The sequence below is a fragment of the Elephas maximus genome, chromosome 21 (genome assembly GCF_024166365.1).
Source record: "Elephas maximus indicus isolate mEleMax1 chromosome 21, mEleMax1 primary haplotype, whole genome shotgun sequence".
Lineage (NCBI taxonomy): Eukaryota > Metazoa > Chordata > Mammalia > Proboscidea > Elephantidae > Elephas > Elephas maximus.
In genome coordinates, this window is record NC_064839.1 from 25156071 (window position 1) to 25175824 (window position 19754).

Consider the following 19754-nt stretch of genomic DNA (forward strand, 5'->3'; position numbering starts at 1 on the left):
TTACACACAATTTAAAATTTTAAATCAATCATCAGTTCCAGCCCTGTAGGTGTTCTTATATATTAACACGTGGAGTCGGAGGGTGTGCTAAAGGTAAAGAGGGCCCATGTTTCCAGCAGGAACACCCCTCCAACAACTCTGATCCCTTCAAGTGAAGTTACCTACAGCCGTTTGATCTTTAGAAACAGATCCAGTTGCCTGTTGACTTCATATATTGTTGTTAGCTGCCTAGTTGGTCCCAACTCATGGAGACCCCATGGACAATGAGACTAAATGCTGCCAGATCCTGCGCCATCCCCATGATCAGTTGCAGACTGGACGTTTGTGGTCCATAGGGTTTTCATTGGCTGATTTTTGGAAGTAGATCACCAGGCCTTTCTTCCTGGTCCATCTTAGTCTGGAAACTCTGCTGAAATCTGTTCATCATCATAGCAACATGCATGCCTCCACTGACAGATGGCTGGTGGCTGCACAGGAGGTACATTGGCTGGGAATCAAATCTGGGTCTCCCGTTTGGAAGGCAAGAACTCTACCATAGAACCATCACTGTTTACAATGATTAATATAACTTCATTATTATTACCGAGTTCTTTTAATTTCCTCGTCGTGTCCACCTAAGGAGCCCTGGTGGTGTAGTAGTTAAGCACTTGGCCGCTAACTGCATGGTCAGAGGTTGGAACTCATCAGCTGCTCCATGGGAGAAAGATGTGGCAGTCTGCTTCTGTAAAGATTACAGCCTTGGAAATCCTATGGAGCAGTTCTACTCTGTCCTACAGTGTCACTATGAGTCAGAGTCTACTTGGCAGCGGTGGGTTTGATTTTTGATCATGTCCATCTAATATCTTCTGATGAACTCTGTTTTTTAGAAGATAAAGGTTTTTTTTTTTTAATAAAAAGAGAGAAATTAACTGCAGTGTCTATAAAAACAAACTTAAAAAAAATCTTGTATCCCATAGTGTTGTTGTTGTTAGGTGCCATCAAGTTGTTTCCAACTTATAGTCACCCCATGTAACAGAGTAGAACTGCCCCATAGGGTTTTCTTGCTCATAATCTTTACAGAGGCAGATCACCAGGTCTTTCTCCTGCAGAGCGGCTGGGGAGATTCGAACCACCAATCTTTCGGTTAGTATCCGAGCTGCTTAACCATTGTGCCACCAGGGCATCTTCCATCCCACACTACCAGTACACAAAAGACAGTATCGCACAGTTGAATTTTAAAATGTGGAATTCAAAATAAAAAAAAAAGTGTTAGATTCCGTGATGAACAGATCAAGTACTTATTAAAAAAAAAAAAAAGATCCTTTCTCTCTCTCTCCTCTTCCCCAGCACCACCAAAGATCGAAAATATTTCAGATCCGAAAGAAGCTCAAATCTGTCAGCACTAGCAGTCAGGAAACCAATACAAATAGAACATGACACCTCCCCAAAACCTACTGTTCCTGTTCTTACCACACAACAAGCCACGTTACAGAGCGTGAAAAACAGGAGCCTTGTCGGTTATGCTGACAGTAATCCCAGTGAGCGTGTTTCATGCCAGAAACTGAGCAGCCAGTTTTTTTGCAAGGGATGCAGTGTGAAAAAATATACATATACATTTAGAAAAGTGGTACCTTTGGCAGCTAGCTGGTTGAAGAAAGAATGCATAAAAAACACAAAGAAAGAAATAGATCTCAGATTTACTGAAAATGCATGGTTTTTATAAAGTTTCTTGTTGATGGCAAACCCTCTTGGCCTTGTAGATCTTTGATGCACTTTTGTATTTAGGAATAAGGGCAGGCTTAGGCAACACTAATGCTGTGGTGAGCATTATCTTCAGTGTCCTCTTCTGGTATGGATTCTGTCACAGAGAATAGGACACTCCACAGGGAACCTCTGGGAGTGTCCTGTCTTTAGTCTATTCGGTCCCCAGAGACTGTGCTGGAAGCTCTTTCCTGAGACACCAAAATCATGCTCCACACCAGCAGAGCTCCACTGGCTATGATGTCCTACCTGCTTGTGTTGGTGTCCTGGCTTCTGGTGCTCTAGCTTCATCCTCATCTAGGATGACCACTTGTCCTGGTTTGCCCAGAACTGAAGGATTTCCTGAGATACAAGTCTTTCAGGCCTGAAACTAAGTCATACCAGGCCAACCTGGACAGCTGGTCAACCATGTCTTTCATCTCACCTCTCCATCATATAGTAGCCGAACATTAGAATGTCTGCTCTCTCCTACCGTGGTCCCACCACAGGCAGGACTCCGTAGTCTTGGCCCCTGCTTTTCTAACAGGCAGGTTCAGAGATGGGACCCCACTTTCCCTCCAGCCCTGACTACAGCTGATTAGACTGGGCAGACCCCTATCCAAGCAGTGTACAACTTCAGGGCTTGGTTTGAGAAGAGGAGTTGGACCAATCGGATTCCTCCCTAGAATATTTTGCACTAATTGACACAAAGTACGGTTGCAGTCGTGAACACTGGAGTGGAGAAACAGAGAGACTGAACGGAGAAGGGACTGAAAGAAGGCTCATCTCTAAGGTGTGCTGACTCAGCATTCTCTGGTTCCATGAGGCCTCTGTAGTCTCCTAATAGCCTCCTTTCACTTGAGCAAGGTCCCTGGGTAGCACAAACCATTTACCCTCGACTACTCACCAAAAGGTTGATTGTTCGAATTCACCTAGCAGTACCTCAGAAGAAAGGCCTGGCAATCTGCTTCCATAAAAGTTATAGCCAAGAAAACCCCATGGAGCTCAGTTCAAATCTGTAACACATGGGGTTACCACGGGTCAGGATCAACGCAACAGCAATAGGTTTGCTTTGGTTCACTTGAGGTAGTTTGACAGGATTTCTTTCTCCCAACTCCCCAAAAGCCACTTACACTCACTGAAAAACCGTCTGTGGTTGGAATCACTCGATAAAATTGGATTTGATCTGCATAATTATAACAGAAACAAACCCAGGAAAATCACATTGCCTGGAACAGGGGCTCTCAACTGGGGGCGATTTTGCCTCCTAGTGGATATTTGGCACAGTCTGGAGATATTCTTGGTTGTCAGAACAAAGAGTGGTAGGGTAGGTGGGTGCTACTGGGTGTGAGGCTAGGGAGGCTGCTCAACATCCTGTAATGCACAGGGCAGCCCCCACAGCAAGAAATTACTCAGCTCAACAGCTCTGAGTTTGAAAAATCCTGCTCTAGAGGATTAGAGTTTTTAAAAAATATGCACAAGACTTTATTCAGACCCCTAATTTGTTAAATAATAAAAAAAAAAAAATTTAAAGTGTTCCCAGTCTCTGAGCCAGAGGTGTTGGAGGACATGGGTTGTTTTTGTTGCTCAGAACCCAGTCACCCTGGAGTTTTCCTTAGGGGACACCCCTTCCCCACTCTTAGTCCATGAGGTTTCCGTGAGGTTGACCTGGGTGGTCATATAACTCAGTCTAACCAATCAGAATATCAAATCCACTCCCTGCAATAGTGACCAGGGTAAAGAGATGGGTGTGTGACCAAGCCAGACCAACCCTGAGACTAGGAGAGAATACTGTAAAGGTCTGATGTAAGTCTTACCACCTCGAGGGCAGCATCTGCTTAATGCCGGAGCCCACAAGGCTAGTGGAGCTGAGAGGAGGTGCAAGTGAGGTTGGGTCTTCTTTAAGCCACTGGGTCTAGAGACGCCAAAGCCACCCCCTTTCTGTTTTCGGCGAGGTGAGCCTCTTGAAGTAGAGTTTCTGTCACTTGATACTGAGAGATACAGTGGCTCAGATAATATTTCTGTCATACGTATGGCAAAACATAGCAAAGACTCTGGTGGTGACATGTAATAAGGTATGCTTTAAAATACCAGTATTGACCAGACTTACTGAGACTAGAAGGACCCCAAAGGTCATGGTCCCCAGACCTTTTGTTAGCCCAAGACTGGAACCATTCCCAAAGCCAACTCTTCAGATAGGGAAAGGACTGGACTATAGAATAGAAAATGATACTGTGATGGCTGAGCACCTTGGATCAAATAGACACATGAGACTATGTGGGCAGCTCCTGTCTGGAGAGGAGATGAGAGGGCAGAGGGGGTCAGAAGCTGGCCAAATGGACACGAAAACAGACAGTGGAGGGAAGGAGTGTGTTGTCTCATTAGAGGGAGAGCAGCTAGGAGTATACAGGAAGGTGTACATAATTTTTTGTATGAGACAATAACTTGGTTTGTAAACTTTCACTTAGAGCACAAAAAAATCAATATTATTTGGATTCTTAGTAAAATTTCACCGAAGGTCATTCAAAAGTGGTTGCAGTACTGCAGAAATTCAAGCTGGATTCCGAAGAGCACATGGAACAAGGAATATATCGTTGCTGATGTCAGATGTATCCTGGCTGAAACCAAAGACTACCAGAAAGATATTTACCTGTGTTTTATTAACTATGCAAAGGCGTTAGACTGTATGGATCATAACAAATTATGGATAACATTGTGAAGAATGGGAATTCCAGAACACTTAACTATGCTGGTGAGGAAACTGACCAAGAGGCGCTCTTTGGAGCAGAAGACACTGCATGGTTTAAAGCCAGGAAAGGTGTGTGTCAGGGTTGTATCTTTTCACCATACATGTTCAATCTCTATGCTGAGCAAATAATCCAAGAAGCTGGACTGTATGAAGAAGAACGGGACATCAGGATTGGAGAAGACTCATTTAACAACCTGCAATATGCAGATGACACAACCTTGCTTGCTGAACGTGAAGAGGACTTGAAGCACTTGCTGACAAAGATCAAAGACCACAGCGTTCAGTATGCGATTACACCTCAACATAAAGAAAACAAAAATCTTCACAACTGGACCAATAAGCAACATCATGACAAATGGAGAAAATGTTGAAGTTGTCAAGGATTTCATTTTACTCGGATCCACAGTCAACACCCATGGAAGCAGCAGTGGCCAAATCTGCTGCAAAAGATCTCTTTAAAGTGTTAAAAAGAGAAGGTGTCACTCTAAAGACTAGAGTGCACATGACCCAATCCAAGGGTGTTTTCGGTGGCCTCATACGCACGTGAAAGCTGGACAACGAATAAGGAAGAACGAATAAAAATCAATGCTTTTGAATTCTGGGGTTGGTGACTGCCAGAACAAACAAATCTGTCTTGGAAGAAGTACAGCCAGAGTGCTCATTAGAAGCTAGGATGGAGAGGCTTTGTCTCTCGTACTTTGGACACATTATCATGAGGGACTAGTCCCTGGGGAAGAACATCATGCTTGGTAGAGTAGACGGTCATCGAAAAGGAGGAAGACCCCGAAGAGATGGATTGATACAGTGGCTGCAACTATGGGCTCAAACATAACACCGACTGTGAGGATGGCGCAGGACCGGGCAGTGTTTCTTTCTGTTGTATGTAGGGTCGCCATGAGTGGGAACCGACTTAATGGTACCTAACAACACCAGCATTTGGAGTCTTATTATATTGTGTTTCTTTCTTTTTCAAATAATATTTTATTATGTTTTCAGTGAAAGTTTACACTGCAAATTAGCTTCCCACGTGACAATTTCTACACAAATTGTTCAGTGACATTAGTCAGATTTTTCACAACGTGTCAACGTTCTCTTCGTGTTCTGACTGTTCCGTTTCCAGTGCTCTAGTTTCTCTGCCCCTTAATTTCTCATCTTTGCTTTAGAATAATGTTGACCTTTTGGTCTCATACAGATTTTTTTTTAATGGAGCACCATACTCACAGGTAACAGCCTTTATTTTGTGTGCTAGTCTGTTATTTTGCTAAAAGGTGACCTCAGGGAATAGTTTTGGTTCAAGGTTTAAAGTGCATTCAATAGTCTCAGGGAGTCCTCTAGTCTCAACTGGGCCAGTAAGTCTGGACTTTTCAAGAATTTGAATTCTGTTCTGTATTTTTCTCTTGTTCTATCACTGTCTATTGTGGCCCTGATCCAAACAGTGGGTAGCAGTAACGAAAAAAAAAATTTTTTTTTTTTAGCTGGGCACCATCTAGTTGTTCTGGTTTTATTGTTTTTCTTGATGGAAGAACGCTGTATCTTGTTCCCACTTTATACAACACAGGCAGGTACTGTTTATTTTTCTTATTTTACAAATGATCTCCCCAGCTCATAACATTCAAACTTAAGTTAGTTGAGTTCCATTGACTGTGATCTTAACAACTGCCCTTACTGCCATTTTTTAAAAGAAAATTAAACGACTGAGGCAGAAAAAAAATATTCTATGTAATTGACTCAATATATATCTGAGTTTTTTTTATATATATATAAGCTGAGATACGAAGAAAGCTGCAAGTTTTCTGTATCTACTGATTGGCTTTCATAGTCTTAATCTCATTTTTAAATCAAATTCAGGTTTCCAACAGTTTCCACAAAGGGAAAGGTAACTTTTGTAGCTCTGGGTTGCTCTGCCAACTGTATCCGCATTGCAGTCGAGTTGATTCCGACTCATAGTGACCCTGCAGGACAGAGTGAACTGCCCCATAGAGTTTCCAAGGCTGTAATCCTTATGGAAGCAGACTGCCACATCTTTCTCCCAAGGAGTGGCTGGTGGTAACCTTTCAGTTAGCAGCCAAGCGCTTAACCACTGCACCACCAGGGCTCCTGCCAATTGTATGCCACTATGCAATCTGTTTAATCACTTTTGACAATGTTTCAGCTCAGCTTGGTAATATATGGCCCCACGTGGCTCTGTGTCACACCTCTGAGTCATGGCCTGATATCTATAACAGCCAAGTGACATCTGCTCTAGCGGGGTCTGAGTCACTCACATAAGGGCCATTAACTTGTCACAGAGTTTGATTTTATAAAATTGAAGAGGACTCTCCTAACTTTGATATTTTCTTATCTCTATACTTAACAACGATGTGACTATTATCCCCATGGCCCCATGTGACCTTGTTCTAGCCATTGCTCATCTTAAGTGAAATTTCTCCAAAGTATAGTTTGTCTATCCTTGCTGTCTCACATCTTGCTCCACACACACTTCTATGCCCCACGCAGCCTGGCTCCCTGGCTTCTGCTGCCTCCGAGCTGCTCAGCTTACCCAGAACCTCATGGATGCTGGGTCCAGTGGACCCTTTTCAACTGGTACCTGGCTTAGGTTCCCTGCAGCATTCGAAGCTTTTTGCTACAACATCCTCCTTCATATTTCCTCTCCCCTTGCAATCTCCTTTGGTGCTTCTCTTGCCTTTCAGCACTAGATTTTAGTCTTTCCTGCTGGCCACATTTTTTCTCCCTCTCTTCACATGTGGCCACCATCTGTCTGTCAGTCTGTTGTACCATGGTGGCTTGTGTGTTGCTGTGATACCAGAAGCCTATGTGACCGGTATTTGAAATACCAGAAGGGTCACCCAGATGGTCAGGTTTCAGGGGAGCTTCCAGACTAAGATAGACTAGGAAGAAAGGCCTGGTGATCCACTTCCAAAAATTAGCCAATGAAAACTTTATGGGATCACCACAGAACATTGTCTGACTTGCTTGCTTTGGACACATCCTCAGGAGGGATCAATTGCTTGAGGAAGACATAATGTTTGGTGAATAGAGGGCCATCAAGGGAGACTCTCAGTGAGACGGATTGATACAATATCTGCAACTACAGACTCGAACGTGCCCACAATCATGAGGATGATGCAGGACCAGGCAATGTTTTGTTTTGTTGAACTAGGAGTTGGAGCCCATGCCACGGTAGTTATCTATTTATCTTATACATGGATATTCTGTTCTTACCCCTCTTTCCCTTTCCAATCTACACATGACCCCTGGGTAATCTCATCCAGACCCACTGCTTCCAATATGACCTCCATGCTGGTGACTCCAGGTTGATGCCTCCTGACTTCACACTCACACTCCAATCACCTATTAAACGTTCCCATGTGGACACCCCTGGGCACTTAAGCTCCCAGAGCATCTCCTCCCACCTTTATTATCACTCTGTGTTAAATTGTGTGCATTGCACACAACCCAGTTACTTGTCTAGGTCTTTGTTCTTCCAAACGAAAGAACCTGCCCAATACAGGTGCCCTACGTTGACACCTGGGTTCGTTTTTCACAAGGACATGGTGGCTGCCAGAGCTGAATAGACCGCCTAATGTGGTAGGGCTTGGTTGTGATCACAGCTTCATTGTCTCCAAACATGGGATGGGCTCTGTCTGTAGCATTCTAATGCCCAACGCCTTAATTGATAAGGCGATGGATAAAGTGAACTGTGTCAACTCCAGCCCCTTCCAGGCTATGCAATGCAGACTCTTACTCAACAGAGTTTTTATAAATCACAGGTTTCTCCTTGCAGAAGCCCGAGACTCTTCATTAATCTTCACAGTGACTGTACCAGATGGTATCCCAAGCTTCTGTGTGGTATGAGTTCAGTTTCCACTTGGTGACAGAGATAACAGGAGGCAACAAGGGAGGAAAACACTAGATCATATTGGTGGTGGTTGAATATTGGACTACTCAGTTATTGTTTTGTCTGCCCTATGCTTCCTTTCTCCCCTTTTCTGGAATGTGCTTTTCTGCCCACCCACTTCAGCCATGTGGTTTGAATGTGAGCTGGCCACTCCACACCCCTGGCTGCAGTTGATTGGGTCAGGAGCGGGTATGTGATCTTTGTTCCTCTCCTGCACCTGGGAAAATTACAGTGCCCCATCCTGTCCATCTTTGCACTGTCCAGATATGGACACATCCAAAGTCAGGCCAATAAGAGATTTTCTCTGAGTTTATCAACCTGGAGATAACAGCGATATTTAAATGTGTGGGAAATGTTCTTTCCCTACACTGCAAATGAGGTCAGCTCTACATAGTTTTGTAGTAGTCGTTTACACTAAAATGATTTTTTTCCATTTACTTTTTTAAAAATAATTTATTTTTGTTGTTGGAAATATACACAGCAAAGCATAGACCAATTCATCAGTTTCTACATATTCAATTCAGTGACACTGATTACATCCTTCAAGCTGAGCAACCATTCTCACCCTCCTTTTCTGAATTGTTCCCACCCCATTAACATAAGTTCACTGCCTCCCTAAGAGTCCTATCTAATCTTTCAAGTTACTGTTGTCAATTTGATCCCATGTAGATAATTCTTTTAAAAAGCACAGTGCTTAAATTCATGTGTGTACCTGTCAATAATTACCAATAAAGAGACAGAGAGTGGCAGAATGGATTGAAAAACACAATCTGTCTATATGCTGTCTACAAGAGATACACTTTAGACTTAAAGACAAAAACAAACTAAAACTCAAAGGATGGAAAAAATATATCAAGCAAACAACAATCAAAAAAGGGCAGGAGTTGCAATATTAATTTCTGGCAAAATAGACTTTAAAGTTAAATCCACCACAAAGGTAAAGAAAGGACACTATATAATGATTAAAAGGTCAATACACCAGGAAGACATACTATGATAAATACTTACACATCCAATGACAGGGGTCCAAAATACATAAAACAAACTCTAACAGCACTGAAAAGAGAGATCGACAGCTCCAGAATAATATTAGGAGACTTCAACACATCACTTTCGGTGAAGGACAGAACATCCAGAAAGAGGCTCAATAAAGACAGGGAAGATCTAAATGCCACAATCAACCAACTTGACCTCATAAACATATAAAGAACACTCCACCCAACGGCAGCCAAGTATTCTTTTTTTCCAATGCACATGGAACACTCTCCAGAATAGACTACATATTAGGCCACAAAGCAAGCCTTAACAGAATCCAAAGCATAGAATTATTACAAAGCATCTTTTCTGACCATAAAGCCATAAAAGTAGAAATCAATAACAGAAAAAACAAGGAAAAAAACTCAGACACATATAAACTGAACAACACCTTGCTCAAAAACTACTGGGCTATAGAAGAAATTAAGGATGGAATAAAGAAATTCACAGAATCAAATGAGAGTGAAAAGACATCCTACCAGAACCACTGGGACACAGCAAAAGCAGTGCTCAGAGGTCAACTTATAGCAATAAATGCACCCATCCGAAAAGAAGAAAAGGCCAAAATCAAATGATCAACCCTACAACTCAAACACATAGAAAGAGAGCAGCAAAAGAAACCTTCAGGCACCAGAAAAAAGCAAATAATAAAAATTAGCGCAGAATTACCCACAACCGATGACTGCCCTGACAGGGAGCACAACAGAGAACACCTGAGGGAGAAGGAGATCAGTGGGTTGCAGACCCCAAATTCTCACAAAAAGACCAGACTTAATGGTCTGACTGAGACTAGAGGAATCCCGGCGGCCATGGTCCCCAGACCTTCTGTTGGCCCAGGACAGGAACCATTCCCGAGGAAAACTCATCAGACATGGAAGGGACTGGACAGTGGGTAGGAGAGAGATGCTGAAGAAGAGTGAGCTAATTATATCAGGTGGACACTTGAGACTGTGTTGGCATCTCCTGTCTGGAGGGAGGATGGGAGGATAGAGAGAGTTGGAAGCTGGCAAAATTGTCACGAAAGGAGAGACTGGAAGGGCTGACTCATTAGGGGGAGAGCAAGTGGGAGTACAGAGTAAGGTGTATATAAACTTATACGTGACAGTCTGACTTGATTTGTAAACGTTCACTTGAAGCTCAATAAAAGTTAAAAAAAAAATTAGTGCAGAATTAAATGAAATAAAAAAAAAAAGAAATAGAGAACAGAAAAACAATTGAAAGAGTTAACAAGTCCAAAAGCTGGTTCTTTGAAAAGATAAACAAAATAAATAAACCATTAGCCAAACTGACAAAGCAAAAACAGGAGGGGAAGCAAATAACCTGAATAAGAAAGAGATTGGCAATATCACAACAGACTCAACTGAAATTTAAAAAATCCTAACAGAATACTATGAAAAATTGCACTCTAACAAATTTGAAAACCTAGAGAAAATGGACAAATTTCTAGAAATGCGCTATCTACCTAAATTAACACAAACAGAGGTAGAACAACTAGATAAACCCATAACAAAAGAAGAGATTGAAAAGGTAATTTAAAAACTGCCCCCCAAAAAGCCCTCACCCCAATGGCTTCACTGGAGAATTCTACCAAACTTTCAGAGAAGAGTTAACATCACTACTACTAAAGGTATTTCATAGCATAGAAAAGGATGGAATACTCCCAAACTCATTCTATGAAGCCAGCATAACCCTGATACCAAAACCAGGTAAAGACACCACAAAAAAAATTACAGGTCAATATCCCTCATGAGTCGGAATCGACTCGACAGCACTGGGTGACTGGGGTGTTATCCCTCATGAACACAGATGCAAAAATCCTCAACAAAATTCTAGCCAATAGAATTCAACAGCATATCAAAAAAATAATTCACCATGACCAAATGAGATTCATACCAGGTATGCAGCGGTGGTTCAACATTGGAAGAACAATTGATATAATCCATCACATAAGTAAAACAAAAGACAAGAATCACACGATCTTATCAATTGATGAAGAAAAGGCATTTGACAAAGTCCAACATCCATTAATGTTAAAAACTCTCAGCAAAATACAAATAGAAGGGAAATTCCTCGACATAATAAAGGGCATTTATACAAAGCCAACAGCCAACATCATCCTAAATGGAAAGAGTCTGAAAGCATTCCCCTTGAGAATGAGAACCAGACAAGGATGCTCTTTATCACCACTCTTATTCAACATTGTGCTGGAGGTCCTAGCCTGACCAGTTAGGCTAGAAAAAGAAATAAGGGACATTCAAATTGTTAAGGAAGAAGTAAAATATCTTTGTTTGCAGATGATATGATCTTATACACAGAAAACCCTAAAGAATCCATGAGAAAACTACTGGAACTAATAGAAGATTTCAGCAAAGTATTAGCATACAAGATAAACATACAAAAATCAGTTGGATTCCTATACACCAACAAAGAGAATGTTGAAGAGGAAATCACCCAATCAATACCATTTACAATATCCCCCAGGAAGATAAAACACTTAGGAATAAATCAAACTAGAGAAGTAAAAGATCTACACAAAGAAAACTATGAGACACTACCACAAGAAACCAGAAGAGACCTACGTAAGTGGAAAAGACCTATGTACCTTGCTCATGGATAGGAAGACTCAACATTGTAAAAACATCTATTCTACTCAAAACAATCTATAGATACAACGCAATTCTGATCCAAATTCCAACGTGGAGAAACAAATCCCCAACTTCATATGGAAGGGAAAGAAGCCCTGAAAAAGTAAAGCATTACTGAAAAACAAGAATAAAGTGGGAGGCCTCACACCGCCTGATTTTAGAACCTATTATACTGCTATGGCAGTCAAAACAGCCTGGTACTGGAACAACAACAGATACTTAGACCAATGGAATGGGATTGAGAATTCAGATGTAAAATCATCTACCTGTGAATAGCTGATATTTGACAAAGGCCCAAAGTCCATCAATTGGGGGAAAGATAGTCTCTTTAACAAATGGTGCTGGCATAACTGGATATCCAACAGCAAAAAAATGAAGCAAGTCTCATACCTCACAGCATGCACAAACACTAACTCAAAATGGATCGAAGACCTAAATACAAAATCTAAAATAGGGACAACACTAGGAGCCCTAATACATGACATAAACAGAATACAAAACATTACTAACAATGCACAAACACCAGAAGAAAAACTAGAAAACTGGGAGCTCCTAAAAATCAAACACTTGTGCTCATCAAAAGACTTCACCAAAAGAATAAAAAGACAACCTACAGACTGGGAAAAAAATTTTGGCTATGACAAATCCAATCAGCATCTAATCTCTAACATCTACAAGACACTGCAAAATCTCAACAACAAAAAGACAAATAACCCAATTAAAAAGTGGGCAAAGGATATGAACAGACACTTCACCAAAGAAGATGTTCAGGTAGCTAACAGATGCATGAGAAAATGGTTACAATCATTAGCCATTAGAGAAATGCAAATCAAAACTACAATGAGATGCCATCTCACCCCAACAAGGCTGGAATTAATCCAAAAGACACAAAACAGTAAGTGTTGGAGAGGTTGTGGAGAGATTAGAGCACTAATGCACTGCTAGGAGGAATGTAAAATGGTACAACCACTTTGGAAATCAGTTTGGCTCCTCCTTAAAAAGCTAGAAATAGAAGTACCATACGATCTAGCAATCCCACTCCTTGTAATATATCCTAGAGAAATAAGAGCCCTCAAACGAATAGATATATGCACAGTCATGTTCATTGCACTGTTCACAATAGCAAAAAGATGGAAGCAAACAAGGTGCCCATCAATGGATGAATTAATAAACAAATTATGGTATATTCACACAGTGGAATACTACAAAACTAAAAAGAACAACAATGAATCCTCAAAACATCTCATAACATGGATGAATCTGGAAGGCATCATGCTGAGTGAAATTTGCCAGTTGCAAAAAGACAAATATTGTATAAAACCACTATTATAAGGTCTCAAGAAAAGGTTTAAACACAGAAGAAAACATTCTTTGATTGTTATGAGGGTGGCGAGGGAGGGAGAGGGAAATTCACTAACTAGGTAGTAGACGAAGTATTTTAAGAAGGACAACACACAGTATAGGGGAAGTCAGCACAACTGGACTAAACCAAAAGCTAAGAAGTTTCCTGAACACAACCAAACAGTTCAAGGGACAGAGTAGCAGGGGTGGGGGTCTGGGGACCGTGGTTTCAGGGAACATCTAGGTCAATTGGCATAACAAAGTTTATTAAGAAAATATTCTGTATCCCACTTTGGTGAGTAGTGTCTGGGGTCTTAAAAGCTAGCAAGCCACCACCTAAGATGCATCAATTGGTCCCAACCCACCTGGAGCAAAGGAGAATGAAGAACACCAAAGACATAAGGAAAATATGAGCCCAAGAGACAGAAAGGGCCACGTAAACCAGACATTCGACCAGCCTAAGACTGGAAGAACTAGATGACGCCCAGCTACCACCAATGACTGCCCTGACAGGGAACACAGCACAGAGTCCATGATGGAGCAGGAGAAAAGTGGAGCACAGAACTCAAATTCTAATAAAAAGGTCAGACTTGATGGTCTGACTGAGACTGAAGGGACTCTGGAAGACACGGCGCCCGGACTCCGTCAGCCCAGAACTAAAACCAATCCCAAAGCCAACTTTTCAGACAAAGATTAGACTGGACTATAGGGTATAAAATGATACTGGTGAAGAGTGTGCTTCTTGGCTCAAGTAGCTACATGAGAGTAGATGGGCGGCTCCTGTACGAAGGTGAGATGAGAAGGCAGAGAGGGACAGGAGCTGGCTGAGGGGACATGGGAAATCTGGGGTGGAAAGGAGGAGTGTGCTGTCACATTATAGGGAGAGCAACTAGGGTCACATAACAATGTGTGTATAAATCTTTGTATGAGAAACTCACTTGAACTGTAAACTTTCACTTAAAGCACAATTTAAAAAAAAAGGTGTTTAGCAACAACAACAAAAAAGCACAATGCTCAAGGCAGACATTCTTTACTAATTAAGCTATTGCATGGTTTAAAGAAGGCTTCGGGGGATATTTTTGGAGAAGGCTTCAGGGGATATTTTTGGTTTAAAGTTTAAACATTATTTCTGGGCAATAGTTTTGGGGGCTCATCCAGCCTAGCGCCAATGAGGCTGGATAAAATGATTTAAAGAAAGAACTTTAGTGGTATCTCAACTGCCCATGGTTTATAAACACTCTAAATATATTATAGTCCTATTATCTACCCCCTGTAGGATGATCAGGGAGCCCTGGTGTCACAGCAGTTAGAGCAATCAACTGCTAACTGAAAGATCAGGTGTTCGATACCACCTTCGGCTCTGAGGGAGAAAGATGTAGCAGTCTGCTTCCGTAGGTATTTACAGCCTTGGCAACCTTATGGGGTTGCTATGAGTTGGAATCGACATGACAGCAGTGGGTTTGGGTTTGGGTAGGATGATGTGCTTATATTTTACCTTTTGGAATTTCCTAAATGAGCCACGGAATACAGCTTCTTCATTAATCTTTACAATGACTGTATCAGATGGTATTCCAGCCCTGGGTGCTTGGAACCAATTCAGTTTCAACTTGGTGACAGTTTTGCTTCAGTGGCAGAAGTTGTGCACCAGGTTGTCTTCACGGGGGCGGGGGGGTTGGTGATTTTCCCCCATGAGACATTTAGCAATGTCTGAAGACAGTTTGGGTTGTCACAACTGGGGATGAGTGGGCAGGTGACACTGGCATCTAGTGGGTTAAAAATAATCAAAACTCACTGGAATTGCAGCATAAAGTTTTTGCTGAGCAGTTATTCTACGTACATATAAGGAGGCCGTTTTGATTCCAGAAAAAGCAAATGGTTTGAAGAAGCTAGTACCATGGGGCTTATAAGGAGAAGAGGAGGGAGAAATGGAAGATCAACCATTGACTAACCTTGATCTGACTGACTGAACCCTGCCCTCCACCTTTGCTGAGATCTACTGATACCAGATTTCTTCTGGCCTGGTTGCTAATAATTTGTCCCTCCACCCACTTGGAGCCATGAGACCCTTTGAGATTTAAATTAGGAGGTAATGATATGTCTACTATTTTCCAGCAGGATGAGACAATTTACATTGCTGCAGAGCAGTTTCTGGCAGGCTTTTTATGGTTAATATTTGGCTTCATAGTTAAAAAAAATCTTAAAATCAAAGTAAGATGTATGTTATTAATTTTTATCTTCAACACTGCTAAAGATCCTACAATGCTCAGGATAGCCCCCAACAACAAGGAATTATCTGGCCAAAACGTCCGTAGTGTCTGAGCTGAGAAGTCCTGATCTACAGTAGTGGTGTTTCCCTGCTCCACGCTGATCACAATTTTCCAATGAAGGAAGAGTAATTACCATGTTGTTGGGTGCCATTGAGCCCATTTTGACAGATAGTGAGTGTGACAGAGTACAGCTGCCCCATGGGGTTTTCTTGGCTATAATGTTTATGGAAGCAGATCTCCAGGTCTTTCTCCTGTAGAGTGGCTGGTGGATTTGAACCACCCACCTTTCAGTTAGCAGCCGAGTGCTTAGCACCACAAGGGCTCTTTGGAATTGAACACCTGCATTTTCCCTGCAAGGAGAGCTAGGGAGGCTCTAACTGCTTCAATCTACAACCAGTAAAAACTATTTCTGAAAAATTACGCTTAACAGCCTTTTCCCTGTTCAGTGATTCTAAAACTTGACCTCACATGATGCTGTATTTATGATTTATAACCTCGTCCTACATCTTCTTTACATTTTTGGCATTTTATGGTAGAAGCTTCTAATTGTGCCAGTACTCTAGCTTTTGGGACAGTTACCTTTCAGGACTCCTTTTAGCTATTATGGAGGAGCCCTTACAAATTCCTGGCTTTCAGGGGGCCCTGAAAATGAATGTAATCCCCAAATTTGTTTATTTGTAGCAAGTATCTCCACATCAGTACCACCATATGGTAATTAAACTGAAAGATATATATTCAGATTAACCTAACCTTTTGTCATTGAGCCAATTTTGACTCATGGAGACCCAGTGTGTTATAGAGTAGAACTGCTCCATAGGGTTTTCTTGGCTGTAAACTTAATGGAAGCAGATGGCCTGGCCTTTCTTCTGTGGTATCACTGAATGGGTTTGAATGTCAGCCTTTAGGTTTGAACCATAAACCTTTAGGTTAGTAGCCGAGTGTAACCCAAAAACCAAACTCGTTGCCATCAAGTCAATTCCAGCTCATAGTGACCCTATAGGACAGAGTAGAACTGCTCCCTAGGGTTTCCAAGGAGCAGCTGGTGGATCCAAACTGCCGGCCTTTTGATTAGCAGCCGAGCTCTTAATCACTGCACCACCAGGACCTAGAAAATTCTCTCCTCCACCCTACAGCCAGCTTCTGTGATAGAAATCCTCAGAATTCCAAGTAATGTTATTTCCCTGATTTCTTGACAGGAAAAGAGGAAGTGAAACTAGACAATTGAGACATTATTTGAGAGAAGTTCTGATTTAGAAGTAATCAAGGATAGCTCCCAGAATCTATAGGCTAGTAAGTGACTACTGTGAGGTATTATTGAAACAAAATTTTGTTTTGTAAATTTCGTTGTTACAGCAGCAATAGGAAACTCATTCAGCCTGAGACCTAGAAATGGAATTGCCGATTTGAAGGGCGGGCTTATTTTCTCAATTTCTCTCTCCTCTCTCATAGACACGTAGTTTGCATCCTGCTTAGTGCTCTCTGGATCCTTTCCAATGTGTGTCCCTCTGAAAAAGAGGTGTCCAGAATGACCCGCCTCTCCAGACCCTGCTGACTGTTGCAGAATAAGCATTTTGTGAGGTTTTATCAGCTTGTCTGGGCACGTCACAGGAAACTCCCGTCATTAAGCTAGAAATCACCTGAACACCTAAATCCTCTTCAGTCACGTCTCTGCTGTACTGCTCGTGGGCTGTGGGTTTGTGTTTGACCCTGGGCCAGGACTTTACTTTTATCCTTCTTAAATTTCATGCCTTCTAAATAAATAGCGAGATGTTAGAATATACAGCATTGAGCTACCAACCAGTTCTTTGTTGCGTTTAAGTCCCGTGTGCTTTCAGAGAATGGAAATAGCAGATGGATTTGGCCCCTCTGTTGTAGAGAGAAAGGAAGCTAACGGAGGCATCATCATAAATAATAGAGCAAGTAAAAGCCTCCATACCAGAAACGGCTCAGCGTCAGAGCTTTTAATGCCTTAGACATGATTTATGGGAAAGCTTCACAAGAGAGCCCAGATCAGAGCAGGGTCTGGATTTATGGTGGGAGTTTACTTTGTCCTTGGTGCCAGAAAGGCCAAGCCCTCCATATGGCAGCCCCGATGCTGCAGGCCTCCCCCATGTCGGCAGAAAGGGGTGCCCCTGGGGGCCCAGAGGCTGCACCTCCGCAGGCCAGACACCTTTGGGTCAGCTCCCCAGAACGCTGCCCAGGACATGGCAAGCAAGCTCTCAGTGGTTGACAGCTCCTTGGCTGTTCACTGTCTGATTGGGGGTGGGAGGTTTTACAAATCTGAAACAGGTTAGAGTTTGCAAAGATCTAATTCTCTAGTTGCCATTGAGTCGACTCTGGCTCATGGCGTCCCCATGTGTGTTAGAGTGGAATTGTGCTCTGTAGGATTTTCCATGGCTGATTTTTCAGAAGTAGATAGCCAGGCCTTTCTTCCAAGGCACCTCTGAGTGGCCTCAAACCTCCAACATTTGATTAGCAGCTGAGCAGCACTCAGGAGCTCCAATGCCATCCAGGCCCCTCCTTTTACAGATAGGGAGCCAAGGCTGGATTACGTAGATTTAAGAGTTCTCTAAATTGTGGTTTGTGGGCATTTTTTATTCCAGTCAGTGGCACGCTGGGCCAGAGAAAATGTTTCCCGATGAGGCTCATACATGCTTCTGCCTGAAGCATCTTTTGCTGGGAGACGGAAGGAAGCCCCGATCAAAGGCCCAGGGATGCGTTGCATTTGACAGTGCTGCATTCCAAAACAAAACAAAGCAAAAAAACAAACCACTTGCCATTGATTTGATTCCAACTCACAATGACCACGTGTGTCTCAGGGAAGAACTGTGCTCCACAGGGTTTTCACAGTCTTTTAGAAGTAGGTCACCAGGATCTTCTCCTGAGACACCTCTCTGGGTTGACTCGAACCACAGACCTTTTGATTAATCGCCAAGCACTTAACCATTTGCATTACTCAGGGACTCCAGAAAGCGTACAAGATGTATCTAATTAAAGGAATGTAGCTTGCAGTGATTACATCTTCAAATGTGGAGTATACATATACAATTATACTTATGTTAAAATTATAAAAAGATATATAAATCCAAGCATTAAAAAAGACTGGAAGGAAAAACACCACAAATTTTTTTTTGTTTTAAATTTTGATTGTACTTTAAGTGAACGTTTACAACAAATCAAGTCATTCTCTCATACAAAAACTTATATATACCTTGCTATATACTCCTAGTTGCTCTCCCCCTAATGAGACAGGACACTCCTTCTTTCCACCTGTATTTCTGTGTCCATTCAGCCAGCTTCTGTCCCCCTCGGCCTTCACATCTCCCCTCCAGACAGGAGCTGCCTACATAGTCTCATGTGTCTACGTGATTCAAGAGGCTCACTCCTCATTTTCTATCTCATAGTCCAGTCCAATCCCTGTCTGAAGAGTTGGCTTTGGAAATGGTTCCTGTCTTGGGCTAACAGAAAGCCTGGGGACCATGACCTCTGGGGTCCTTCTAGTCTCAGTCAGTTGCTTAAGCCTGGTCTTTTTATCAGAATTTGAGGTCTGCATCCCGCTGTTCTCCTGTTCTTTCAGGGATTCTCTGTTGTGTTCCCTGTCATGGCAGTCATCGGGTGTAGCTGGGCACCATCTAGTTCTTCTGGTCTCAGGCCGATGTAGTCTCTGATTTGTGTCTTTGGTGTTCTTCATTCTCCTTTGCTCCACATGGGTTGAGACCAATTGATGCATCTTAGATGGCCTCTTGCTAGTGTTTAAGACCCCAGACGCCACTCTCCAAAATGGGATGCAGAATGTTTTCTTAATAGACTTTATTATGCCAATTGACCTAGATGTCCCTTGAAACCATGGTCCCCAAACCCCCGCCTCTGCTACGCTGTGCTTAGAAGCGATCTGTTTATTCAGGAAACTGCTTTGCTTTTGGTTTAGTCCAGTTGTGCTGACCTCTCCTGTATTCTGTGTGGTCTTTCCCTTCACCTAAAATAGTTCCTGTCTATTATCTAATTAGCGAATACCCCTCTTCTTCCCTCCCTCCCTCCCTCCCCACTCGTGTAACCATCAAAGAATATTTTCTTCTCTGCTTAAACTATTTCTTGAGTTC